Raw genomic sequence first — 12,984 nt, forward strand, 5'->3', positions numbered from 1 at the left:
CACCACATCTAAATTAAGCACTTGTTACATCTTTACTGGAGAACCAAAAGCTGCTATGAATCGGTTTATTTGTACATTAACTGAATTCTGGTGCAGGAAAAACATAGGAAATCGGCTTTAAATTTAACCCTCTTAGTGCTCCAACAGAAAACTCATAGATCTGAAACTTAGGCTGTGGCAGACTCTCCTCTTTTTATTTTTTTTTAATGAATGATGGAAAGCCATGAGGCAAGCCTCCTATCCCTCTTGCTGGAACACACGGTCTGGTAGAGGGCTGGAATGATGGCACAAGGGCAGGAGAACAGGCAAACTCAGAGCTGGGCTCTACAATTTTATTCAATTAGTTATTAGATGTTTGGAACAAGGTTTCATTTGCCAACAGCTGTATACAATCGTTTGCGGTTTTGAGGCCAGAGTAATTGGCATGTTATGAGCTTTTGCCTCAGCTTTTGGCATCTGTCTGAAAACCACATGGGAAGAGGGATGGTTCTGCGTGGGGCTCAACCAGGAACCATCCCCAGGGAATAGAACTTCAGGAGCCATCAGTGAACAGACCTCACCCAGGTCTTATGGACAAGGGCAGATGCTGCCCACCAGCATTCCTAGCAAGCCCTGGTGGGCGGGAGAAGGAGTCCTTGCTAGGCTGTGTTCTACTAGAGCCAAGATTGCTTCACATGCACAGATTTATGCTTTTAACTAGAGACAACTGTTTTCAGGAAATTGACTGAAGCTGCTTGTTAATTGGAAGCAGTGAGGGAATTTTATTTTCCATTGTGTGCTTCAGTCCTCAGTGATCCAGCACTCAGCACTAAGTTGTTACAGCTCAGAAGCTGCCACCAGCTTTATCTAGTGGTGACATGACATTCCAGCCTCCCTTTGAGCCGTGCAGGATGCTCTCTCTTCCAGGCCATGTTTCCTTTCAGGGCATGCTAGGAACTGCACACACCCTGCTCCGTGTATCCTCTGTTCCCATTCTGCTCTTTGTTTTTTTCCTCTCACCAATTCATGACCTCTTTGCTATGGGATGCTCTTTGGGGAAATAGTAACCATTTGCTACACATTTATGCAATGCCTGGCACAGCAAGCTCTTCATAGGTCAAGAGTCTTTGGCACTATTGCAACACAAATGTTGAATGCTAATAGTACTGTGGTGGAGCTATGCTTCATCATATTATCAGTATCACTATATAGGATCATACTAACCCTTTGATTATCACCTATTACTGCTTCCTGTTAAAGGGAAGTCAGCCTTGAACGGTTCCTCTAGCTCACACTGTCTTGACCAACATCATACCCTGGTTTCTTAATTGTTTACACCTCAAAGAGTAATCCTGTATCCTGTAGAGAAGCTCCCAACTGATGTCTAATCATTAAGTACAGAAGAGGAGAGCTGAAACATGTGGTGCTACTCTGTATTAGTGTTCTTTAGTTATAATAATGGCTTGCTTTTTCCCAGCGGTGCTCAGAGCTCTTTACAAAGAAAATGGAACATTGTTATTGCATTTTAGGGATCATAAAGCTAAAGTGCAATGAAGAAACATGCCTAGGCCACAGTTAGACAGCAGATCAGTGGGACTACATACAAACCCACCAAAAGCTGTGTCATATCCACACCCCTAAGTGAGAACTCAATGCAGTTACTTAATAATAACAAAAAGTATAATTTATCCCATATATGTCTGAAAATCAACGCCAGTTGTTCAGGCAGGCACTCACATGCTGTTTGGCTGGAGTGAGCCTGTTCTTAACACACGCTCAACTGCTTGTTAATGGGAGGGAGAGATGCAAATGAAAGTCTACAGGCTTTACAATAAGCAAACTTCGTCCCTTGATCACAGCGCAGTGTGTCCTGCTCCTGACAGTTGAAGTTTTATAGTGGGTCACATGGACAACAGATGTTCACCTGCTTAACTACAGTAGCAGTAAAACTCTTAAAACAACTGCTGAACAAAGAGGGGCCATCTACTCTAGCTGCTTTGGAATCGGGCAGGAGCCCTTCAGATGTATTTGTCTATGCGTCTCATCTAATTTCCTCTCAGAAAACTCAAGCAGTGGAGCCTCTACTCTTTTCTTGGGCAAATAGTTCCTTTCTGCAGTAAGACCCTGCTTCTCTGATGTGGCTTTCCTCCCCCACCCAACGTGGCTAATTTAACTTTTCCCTTCCTACCCGTGCTGGTTGGTGTGGATGCAATATGCATGCTGAAATGTCATCACTCCCCCTCACAATCGCACTGTTGTGCTTGCTCGTCTGGGGTCCATCTGTGGGGTTTTGGTAATGAAGTCCTATTATGCTGGAAAGTAGGAGGACAGAGGGCTGAGAAACACAGGAATCCTGGCTATTGCACTGAGATGAGTGATCACACCCTGTTTATTGAGCTTGGTACGGGGGCTCTGTGTGAAGCTCCATACACTGAGATATTAAAGAGGTCATCTCACAGGACGGCCTCACACTCTGGTTTAGCAGAAATCCTACGCGTGCTGTTTACTTAGTGACTCAGGTAAAACCTAGGTGATTTTGGAGTTCAGCATTCAGACTGCCTGTGTTGGGTTGAGAATAAACAGGACCAAAGCAAACATCCATGTTTATCTGTGTGGGTCTTCTGTGCTTAGTGGTCTCTCAGAAACTCAGATAAGGAAGCTAAGCTATTAGGATCAATGATCTTCTCCAGAGCTTTTACACTGCCTATGGGTCTGCTGCTGTTTACAATACCATGGAAGTCATACCTGCAAAAGTATCAATTTTAGTGAACCTGTATGAACAGAGGCTGGCTTTGATGCTCAAATCTAGTGTTAGGTAGCACATGGAAACACGTGGGATATGAACTGGGATTTAGTGGACACACTTTCTGCTGAAGCATCTGTCTGAAGCCCGCTGAGAGGCTGATTACTATGAGCCTCAGGGAGATGTGGAGTGGTGCCTGCAAAGCTTCCCACAGGAGGGCTGCTGACCATAGGTGAGGCAGAAGGGGCCACAGAGGGTAAAAATACTGCTGTCAATAGTGAGACAAAACTCTCGTGTAGAAAAAAGTGACGGAGTTTTTCCTTTGTATATTTCATATGTAGCCTGAGTTTTCTGCTGCTCGAGAGAAAATGCCACGTACATTTCATATCCTCCAAAGGAGGAAATTTTGTTAAAAAATGAAAAGAGCTAGACATATGTCTCCTCTGAAAATCAATAGGATTTATGCATCCCAATCTCTTTTTCATTTTGAGACTCTCATCCCACACACAGCACTCAGCTATGCTTTTATGACCAGAACCCCCTTCCTTGCAAAATCACACTCTTCTTTTGATATTCATTAACAATGGGGATCAAAACTAGCAGACAACCCAGTGAAAGCAGGCTTTGTGTTGCCTTTTACATCTTTGTTTAGCCCTCTGGCAGAGCTCTGGCAAAAGCCCAGGCTGCAGCCTTTGCTCAGGGTTGAATGAATAAAGGTCATCATGTGCCAGGATGGAAGTTCACTGTCATACAGTGAGACAGAGATGTCCAGCTAAGCTGGTTTGAAGAAAAGGTACAGCATTCAGCTGTGCTCACCTTCAAAGATGATAATTTCACAGGCTTGCTTTTACTGGAGAAAGCAGTACTGTGACTCATGTCAAATAGTGAGAGCAGGATCTTATCCACCATGCTCCTGTGGAAATGCCTTTTCTTACATGCTGGGGAGGAAGAAGAAAACATAAGGGGTCACCTCAGCCATTAAGGCTGAGGTCTTGAATAAGCCATCTGATGATTTACTTGAGGATGAGCTGGTTAAGCAGGAAAAGCAAAGGAAAGAAATGGTGAGCAAGTACCTCTGGCTTGGCAAAACAATCAAAGAGTTGATAATTCAATAGACTCTTTGTGAATTTTTTTGCTTCAGTTTTACTCATGTGCCATTACTATTCCCCTATCAGTAAGCAACCTCTGGAAAAGCACGATTAAAATCAAAACTAAACCCCACTAGATAAGCATGGAGGCATTGCTAGAAATAGCGTCCCAGCAGCCATGACATTTATAGTCTCATCTACTTCCTTATAAAACCAATGAGATCTACTCTTTCTCTGTCCTGCATTGAAGACTTTGTGAAGCTGAGGATGTTCTTCATGCCTGCATTTGGACTGCATAGCCCCTTTTCTTCATCCCTCCTAATCCTCCTTGCTTTTTCGTGTATTCGTTTGTACTCTTCTAACTGCTTGTAGACTAGAATTCTGGCAGCAAGCATATGAAATATCAAATCAATTGAGTATGAGCTTCAAGGGTGAAAATACAGAGGTTTCCTTGCAGACCTCAGGTTCACTGAGATAGCAGACTGAGTTATGGAGATCTTCAGTTTTTAGGTTGTAATAGTAAGCTGATAAATTATGCTGAATTATATGACAGCGTCAGAACTGCTGTTAAAACCTAGCACACGGGAGTTCTCAAATTATTCACAGATTAAAGGATTGGGTTACCAGGATTTAAAGTAAAGGAAGTCCTTCTTTTTCACAACATTTAGTTTAAACCATGGAACTCACTGCCAGAGGAAGCTGCAAAGGCAAAGGTTTAAGCAGGCTCAGCAAAAAAGATCAGATGAACTGGAGAAAGAATGGCCCATGAGCAGCCGCTAAAGAGAATAGCAGAGATGGTCAGAAGGAAGAGTCAACACACAGAGGGCCCTGGGCAGGCTTGAAGTTTGGGCCAACCAGGGAAGCATGAAGAACTGGACTCTCCTTTGATGGAAATATGAGTGGATTTGACAGGGCCCTGGATAGCTCAATCTGGGGCCTGCTTTACATAGGTCAGATGGCCCCCAAGAGCAGGGACCCAACCCAGACTTTCTGAGATTCTATGGATTCAAGCTTGAAACCAGAAAGTCAGTCTGAGGGGAGGATCCCTCTCCTTTGTCTTGTTTCATTTCTTTTCCTAGGTACCTGCTATTTCCCATCGGTAGAAATGGCATGCTCAACTGGGTGAATCCAACCTGAAACTGCATCAGTTTTTGTATTCTTAAGATTCCTTTGCTGTAAAATCCTATTTTCCTTTCCAAGGAGGATTCTGTAAATTCGAACTTCACATCAGAGATAGGGCAGCCTTTTGACACAGCCGTTGGGATAAGCTATATTCTTCAGATGAGTTGTTAGCTCTTGCACAGGAAAAAAACCGAAGCAACAGAAAGCAGCTGGGAATAAGCAAGGGATGCATGTCCTGAACATCACTGCTTCCATCAATAAAGCTGTCTCTTGTACCTGTTCATGCCTGTATACTACGCACTGCTGAGCTGGAGCTGAGTGCTTAGCAGATAGTGTTACTTGCAAACCCCCTGCCCCCAAAAGACCATCTCCAATCAATCTAAAATGATTGTGGATTCACTCAAGTGCCTCATGACAAACATTCACCTGAGACAGCAGCTCTCTAATGGTAATAACAGCATGTGAGCAGGGAAAGAAGGCAGCCAAGTGGAAGGATGACTGGTGTGAGTGGATCTGCATGGAAGGACCTTTTCACAGAGTGACCCTCAGGTCACAGTAAGATGGGCCCTCAGCAGCAGATCCCTTGCTCTGTTGATGCCAAGGGATCCACAGTGTGAGCTGGAGGTGCAGCTTTCTCTTACATTGTCTTTGTTAATAATGCAGCTGCTGCACTAGGTAGCATCCCAGGCTGTCAGTCCTCTTCGTGTCAAGGCCTTTGTCCTGATGGGGGCAGTGATCTGGAACAGTGATGTGCTGGGTTTTTTTCTGGGCCAAACAAAACCTGTTCTGTGGTGTTCTTCAGGGAATGCCACCGTGACCCACAGGCTTTCATCACAGGACCTACCTGTTCTGTCAGCTCTGCTTGCAAAGCCTGCATAACTCTTTGTGTTTGTTCTCAAAACAAACATTCAAATACAGTCTTGTATTTTCTTTTCCATAAGAAAACCAGAGCAGAAAAAACCTGTGTGAACAAGTCAGTGGGAGCACCCTTAGCTGAAGGAAGCCAACAACAACAGGCATACCATTTTCAGACTTCCTCACAGCTCTGCAGCAAACAACATGGAGCAAGACAGCAAATCCAATGTGGAAAGAGCAGCCAGTGGGGTTTGCTTTATTAAAAAATGCTGCCCTCAGGTCCTGCAGACACTGGTCACAGTGAAGCTGAGGACCCAGCTGTGAGCTTTTCTCTGGCCTGTCATGGTCTCACTTCACTAAACTTAGCAGAGTTGCTCTACAAGGTGCAGAAGTCAGTATTGTGCACAGGTGGCTCCTTTATGAAGCAAGGGGTGGAAGAATGCCTGGGTTTCTAGACTGGATTTCTGACAATTTTCTTTGCCTCTCTTGAGTTGTGGGGGACTGCCAGGGTGAAGGGACAGTCCCAAACACGTGGGGAAAAACTCCCTGCCACAGGAGTGGGGGCAGTCAAACAGGGTCTCCACAGAGGCTTTGTGAGTCCCTGCTCTGAGCAAGACAGCCTGAACTGAGCAAGGACATAGGTCCTAGTCCTGGGTGCACAGCCACTAGCGGATATACCCTGTGGTCTGCCTCATGCAGCCTATGCCTTTTGTTCTCTGTCTGTGTTCTCCATTTGTCCTCCAACCTCTTTGAACTGTCTTTTTTAATGTCTAAGCAGTGCTCAGAGTGAGACTTTCACAGAATTAACATCCAAACTATAATTATACCCAGACACAATATTAAAGTTGAAAAGCCAAGTACTCAAAAGTTAGCAAACAATAGAATTTATATTGCCTCTGTACGGTAATACAGGAAGAACAAAACCTTCCCTCAGCAGCTGCTGTGGTTTCTGTGCAGCCTGTTTGTTGCAAGTAGGAGAACCCAGGGGTACATTTTTTGGGCATCCTCAGTAACTCTCTGCTGCTCCCACAGGGAGTCAAACACAGAGTGGCATCACAGGCTCCCATGGCAGAGTGGTCATGCAGGGCTGGTTGAATGTATTGGAGATATCAGCCTGTGTCTCTTCCATGTGCCCTGAAACTGGGAGCACAATGCTGGATGGCCAACAGGGTGGAGGACCTGGTGAATGGAAAATACCTCATCAGGAGTTAATGATTATTTCTAGCCCAGATCACTTCTGTGCCAAGCCTGGAGGTGTGGTACAAGGGTGAGGATGAGAGTGAAGACTAAGAAAGAAGGGCTTATGTTGGCTTTGTTCCAAATAAAACAGTCTTCCAACTTATGCAAACGCTAATGCTTGCATGACACTCAGCATTTGTGATTCCTTTGCCAGTGGTTTTTTTTCCCAGGTTACTTAACATGTTGAATGTTAACAAGGATGGAAGCAGGAGGAGATCTAGCAAAGAGAAGAGAGCTTGTGGTTCTGAGTGACTGAGTGCTGCCTTGGGTAATGGAGTTCTTCCTGCTCAGCACCTCAGGGTTGTTAAACACATCATGCCATCCATATGTTTTGCAGGTAGTTGCTGCTTTGCTTCCTCATTTTTTGAGTGTTTTAAGTCCTTGCTCCAAACCAGAAGAGCACTTGGACTTGTTGAAGTATATGCCGTCAGCTTTTGTCAACAGAGCCATTAGTCTCTAGTCTTCTCAGATATGGTTAACCTGTTTCACCAAAAATTCAGTCTGGGGCAACCCCCAGGAATGTAAACTTTCAGCCCAAAAGGTGAAGTATTGGAAAAACTGATAAATACTTCAAATCAGTCTCCTGGAATGGGAAGCATTTGGCAAGCTTGTAAGAGGCAAAACCAATCCACAACACTCAAGAATAGAGCTTGTTTCTATAAATAATAAAAAGGAGCAGCTGCTATCTAAAAAAGTCAGAGTATGATGCAAAAATGTCCTCCAGGGTATTTGTATACACTTGCAGGAATTGGCATACAGTTGGAATGGGTGTACAAAATTCCTGTCTGAGGCTAGTTAGACCTTACCTGTGCTTTAACATGAGTGTGGCTGGGCTTCCACAGGCAGTGTGGAAGGCTGTATTGCTCCAGCACTCCTCTTTCCAGGTAAAGGGTTGCAGACGTGCACTACCTGAGGCCCATTATTCCACTTGCAGAAGTGTTCCCATGGCATAGATTCAAAATCTAGGTGATTAGGGTTCTACACCACTGCAGAGTCTGATTCTTCAACTTCATATCTCAGCTGAAGCTATAAAAGTGACATAAGTAAAAATGTTAAATCTGAGTTTATTACAAAACCTGGGGAAAATCTGGCTCCAGGCAGTAGTGTGTGTTAAAGGTGATGTGCTCAGTACCCAGCAACCATGAAAGACAGGCTGTCAGTTTGAGCACTTCACTGTTGGTTCCTGCAGCTGAGGATGTTTGCCTTGAACATCCGTTTCTGTGGTGGTAACACTGAAAAGGAATAACTCCTTCCTTTAAACATTTAGGAGGGAACTGAGGGGAAGAGAAAAGACACAGATCACATCAGCTGTAACCAGCAAAGTCCACTTTTCTTCCTTAGTCTCCCTGACACCAGGGCTAGAAAGCCTTGTTATCAGGTGAGTCTCTTCTCCCACACTGGTCCACTAGCCCAGTGGAGAGACAGACAGAAAAAATGGTGCTGGAGACCCAGCACCTGTTGCTTGTAGATTTCACATTTTAAAGTGCTTCTTTCCAGCTACTTGGGACTTGCTTAAAGTTGATCTTGACTATATGAAAAATATTGCTATTACCTTTTATGCACTCTCTTTTTCTTGTTGTTTTTCTTTTCTTCCTTTCCTTTTTGCCTTTGTTTTTTTCCTTCCACATCAGTCATCACATCCTTAAATTGGGAGGAGAGAAATTAAAAAAAACATTCAATACCTCAAGTGTTTTCTAACAGTCTGCAATTGGTACAAGCCTGAAGAGGTCATCCCTGAAAATAATCCAGCTGGTGGACTCCGTATGGATGTCACCTTTCCAAGAGCAATGCCATTTCCTCATGAGGTGGGTGTACTTATTTATTGTGTCATTAAAGCTGTTTTCTTTCAGGCAGCCTTTAAATATCTTCTGTGGGGATTCACCAGGCTGGGCAGCAAGCCAAGTGGAACCCTCTGAAGTTAAGAGCTCAGCTCTGTTGTACACAAACTACTTAATATTTCAAGGACAACAAAGGTGGTACAGATCAAATTTGTTTCCAGGAGGAGAGAAATAACTGGCAAGTAACACGCTGAGCCCATCAAAATGGACAACGAGCAATGCCATGGTGACCCCTCTTCTTTAGGCAAGAGCAGGGCACTGCTGTACGTTTATATCTACACATTGTGATTATGGACCCTTCACTCTACTTGCCATGGCTCCAGAGAAGCCACAACTAATGCTCCAAAATTCCACACCCCATTGCTCTGATGGGCTCTTACTGCTGCTACGTTCCATCACTGCTGTAAATCTTCCCCCCACCCTGCTGACAGGGCTCAAATTTTGATGTTATGTTTCTTGAATGCAGTTGTCCAGAGCTCAAAGTGCTGTTCATAATTCACTGTTCTCAGGCTAAGTGACAGTAGAGTCACACCTGGCACAGGTTTTTCCTCTTCTGAGATACTCAGACTGCTTTCATACAGGGATGCCACCATGGGTTTCGAAATCTGCTTTCCACAGACCTTCAACTGGGTTAAACTCTGTTGCTGCCAAGTTAGCAGAATGCAACACACAGGATCAGCTGCAAAGCCTATTGAAGGACAGGAGAAGATTCCCTGAATTTCAACAGGTCATAGGTCCAGCCTAAAGAAGAAGGGTCAGCAAACTGTGTACCCTGGCTCTCCCTTTTCTGACTAACAACGCTGATCATACCTGACTGAAGCCAAATGCATTAGGATCTCACAGTCCCAAGTGCAAAGGATGTTTATCTTACCTTTCCTAGAGGTTTGCTGTGCTTGGTCCTGGTTTAGGTTTAATGTCTGGTGCAGATTTCGGTGCAACCTGCTCTGGTCTGTTCAGTGAATTGTACAGTCCTGAAGGGCTGCCAGCTTGCCAGGAGCATTATTCCTGCAGAGCCTCTCAGATAGCAATGGAGATTCTCCAGATTTGGGTTGGTGGAAGGCAAATCCAAATCTGATGCCTCCAGACAGTAAAACCCCCATAGCCATCCCCATCTCTGGGGCCTGGCTCTCCTTCTTAGCAGGTTGGGACAATAAAAGACTTCCCCAAGTTGGAAACCTCAGTTCTTCTGACTGCTCTCCTCACAGGATGGGACACAACAGTGCAGAGGAACTGGCTGAAAAAACCTGCAACAGTGAAGAAGAGGAGCTGCTCCCACACTGGCAGACTCAGCTGGTATGCCAGATCCTAGAAAGAGCCACTGCTCAGAGAAGCAGGGTAGGAGGCACTCAAAGAGGCAAGACCAGAAACATAATTGTCTGTGTTTTCAATGAATAAAACATAGCTGTCCTCACAGACAGAGGGTGAGGTAATAAGGATAATAACAATAATGTTTGGTCTCTGTTTCTCCTGGGCTTAGGGACTCATTTTGCAAATTGGTATTTGTATATCTAGAGCTGCTGCCTCGCAGCTCACACTGCTCAGACTAATGTCCTGCTTTTTTCTCTGCCAGTAGCCTGTATTTTCAACTGTTCATGATGCAGTTGTAAATAAATACTCTAAAGATGAGCTGGAGCAGCAAGGAACCTTCCTAGGGCCCAGGTCCAGCACTGACTAGCTCCAATGGAACTTAGCTCACTTTTAGGATTCATCACTGAAGGGCTGCCCCTGCCAGAGGAGAATCGAGGGAAGATTTAGGCTCAAGCAAAAGCCCAATGGCCACCTCAGTAAAACTGTACCACCAAGCAGGCACTGAAGAGAGGCTACATCTGTGTCCAGTCAGCCCTGTTGATGCTCCCAGACTGGTTAAAAAAAGAGTCCAAAAGGTCTGAGCTGGCCACAAATTAGACCTACACCCAGAGTATTTTCTGAGTATGGAAATTCCAGATGGCCACCTTCAAACAGGCAAGCACAGTAATGGCAAACAAGGGACAGCAGCAACCCTGCATTGCTGCAGCTCTTTGGGTGGGAATCCCCACTGAGGTGCATGATCTTGATAAAGAGGCAGCTTGTGACAGCTGGATCCTTCTGCAGAGTAAGCCTCCTGTCTCCATTATTCTTATCTAGTAACACAAAAGCAAAGGTGAGGCAACAGCTGGAAAAGTCATCCTGATGGTGGTATTAGAAATATCCTCAGGTATGGCATGGAAGGGATCTGAACAGGGCAATTTAGTAGCAGCCCTGATGAAAGGGACCTGAGGGTTGCATTGGATGCCAACTCGCTTAAATGCAAGACATGAGAGTGAGCTCTTGTTGCTCTGGGCTATGTTCAGAGGTACCTGGGCAGTCGACTAAGAAGGGTTGTTATTCACTTGTCCCAGGACTGGTGAGGTCAGATCTCAAATACTGCATTCTGTTTGGGGTCTCCCAGTTCAACAGGGATGTGAAGAAACTGGGGCAAGTCCAGTGGAGGGACATGGAGATGGTCAGGGCTGAGGGAACATCAAGGGGAGCCTGGGGGCCCAGGCTTGCTTAATGTGGTATGGGGGCTCGTGTAATAGCTGTCCATTAAAGGATGGTTACAAAGGTAGTGCTGCCAGATCACATAGCAAGGGGCAGTGGACACAAAATGTGACTTGGGAGGGCTAGGGTTGAACATTAAGAAAAACTCTTCATTGGAGAAGGGGTAGGGTAGCCCTGGAGTAGGTGCCCAGAGATGCTGCTGAACCGCCGCCCTTGGAGGTCTTCAGGGCTTGGTGACAAAGCCACACCTGACTGACCTGGCACTGGTGAAGTCTTTCTTCAAGCAATATCACGAACTACATGATCTCCTGCCAACATTTCCTATGATTTTTATGAATTAAGGTAAAGAAGTTTGCTAAACCAATCACATAACTTTTTTCAATGGAATTGCTGGTGTGAGTGGTAGAGGCACCAGCTTAATTTACAGCCATACTCTTCAGCACCTGTGCAGCCTCCTACTTAATAAAATACAATATTTTGGTTAAGAAATGTGATCAGTGAAGACGATCACTGTGACACTGACTGACTGAAGGGTCCAATGAGAGATCTTGGAATGAAAAAGGGAAGTGCAGCCACGCACAGCATTATGAAATGGTGTGCTTCTGGCAAGTTTCCTTGCAAACAATGGCAGAGGGCTTATTTAATATTTCTGTAAATGAGATGGAAGATACACCATTGGCAAAGCCTGCAGATAATCAAAAGAATAGTGATAAGTATTAAAGTAGGTGTATTAGTGATCCAGGGAGATTTGCTTCCCTGGTAATGGAAACCCACCAAACAAGACATGGGTTTTACAGTAGGCTTGGAGAGTGCAGATGTGGGAAGGGATAGGGTCTTTTCCAAAACTTCAAGAAAGCTGGAGGACATCCAACCAATGCAGAAAGGCAGATCTGAGCGTCACACTGCATCAGTGCTGCCCTGGGTTGCAGATCAAGGAACTACCAAGCAAGAGGAAATCACTGGTACAGCAACTGCCGGAGCACTGTGCCCACTTCTGGGGCCTGTGAAACAGGAAGGATGCTGAAAAATTAGGGAGGATTCAGTGAAAAGTCATGGAATTACTGAACTGTTATGTTAATCATCAGCTTTATTGTTGGCAAGACTAGAGACCAAAAAGTAAAATACTTTAGTATTTTAGTTAGTGGTAAGAAAGACACAAGTACTGGAGTATGAAAATCCTTTAATAACTTCGAGCTGACAGGAGATAAAAAAACCCCAAACTGCCTCATTTCACTCCTTCTGCCACCATTTCTACCAATTTCTCTGCTCGAGCAAAATCTGAGTAAGGCTTGTCTTCCTAGTAATTTGTGATTATTTATTGTGATTTTATATAAATAAATACATTTAGTTTACAGGGCATGGAAATGCTTTCCAAACCTGGACTTTTAAAAGAACCTAAAGCAAATACTAAAGAGTAATCCTTGTATCTTTTCCTGTGCCCACTTCTTTTAGGTGAAAAAAAATCTAAAGCACTCTCTTTCACAAAAAAGAAATCAATAATTACAAACATTCAGGCTTTTCCCACCCATCGCCCTTCTGCCCAGAAAGAGATTAAATATCTGAATACAGTACACTTTCCACAAAATAGAGCAATTTTAGT

The 12,984-nt window shown here is 44.5% G+C and overlaps 1 long non-coding RNA gene across 2 annotated transcripts; it reads right to left on the reverse strand.

Annotated features, from left to right (window-relative positions):
• Positions 1-239: 239 nt before the first annotated feature.
• Positions 240-6,177, reverse strand: LOC127469329 (uncharacterized). Of its 2 annotated transcripts, none has more exons than XR_007903949.1 (3): positions 5,574-6,177; positions 3,539-3,660; positions 240-324 (listed from the first exon to the last, which is right to left on the reverse strand). It is a non-coding gene; the product is annotated as an uncharacterized LOC127469329 (long non-coding RNA). The 2 variants fall into 2 exon arrangements; XR_007903948.1 differs by lacking the exon at positions 240-324 and adding an exon at positions 2,261-2,724.
• Positions 6,178-12,984: the final 6,807 nt, after the last annotated feature.

The sequence above is a fragment of the Manacus candei genome, unplaced genomic scaffold (genome assembly GCF_025592945.1).
Source record: "Manacus candei isolate 608988 ecotype Guabito, Panama unplaced genomic scaffold, ASM2559294v1 h1tg000017l, whole genome shotgun sequence".
NCBI lineage: Eukaryota > Metazoa > Chordata > Aves > Passeriformes > Pipridae > Manacus > Manacus candei.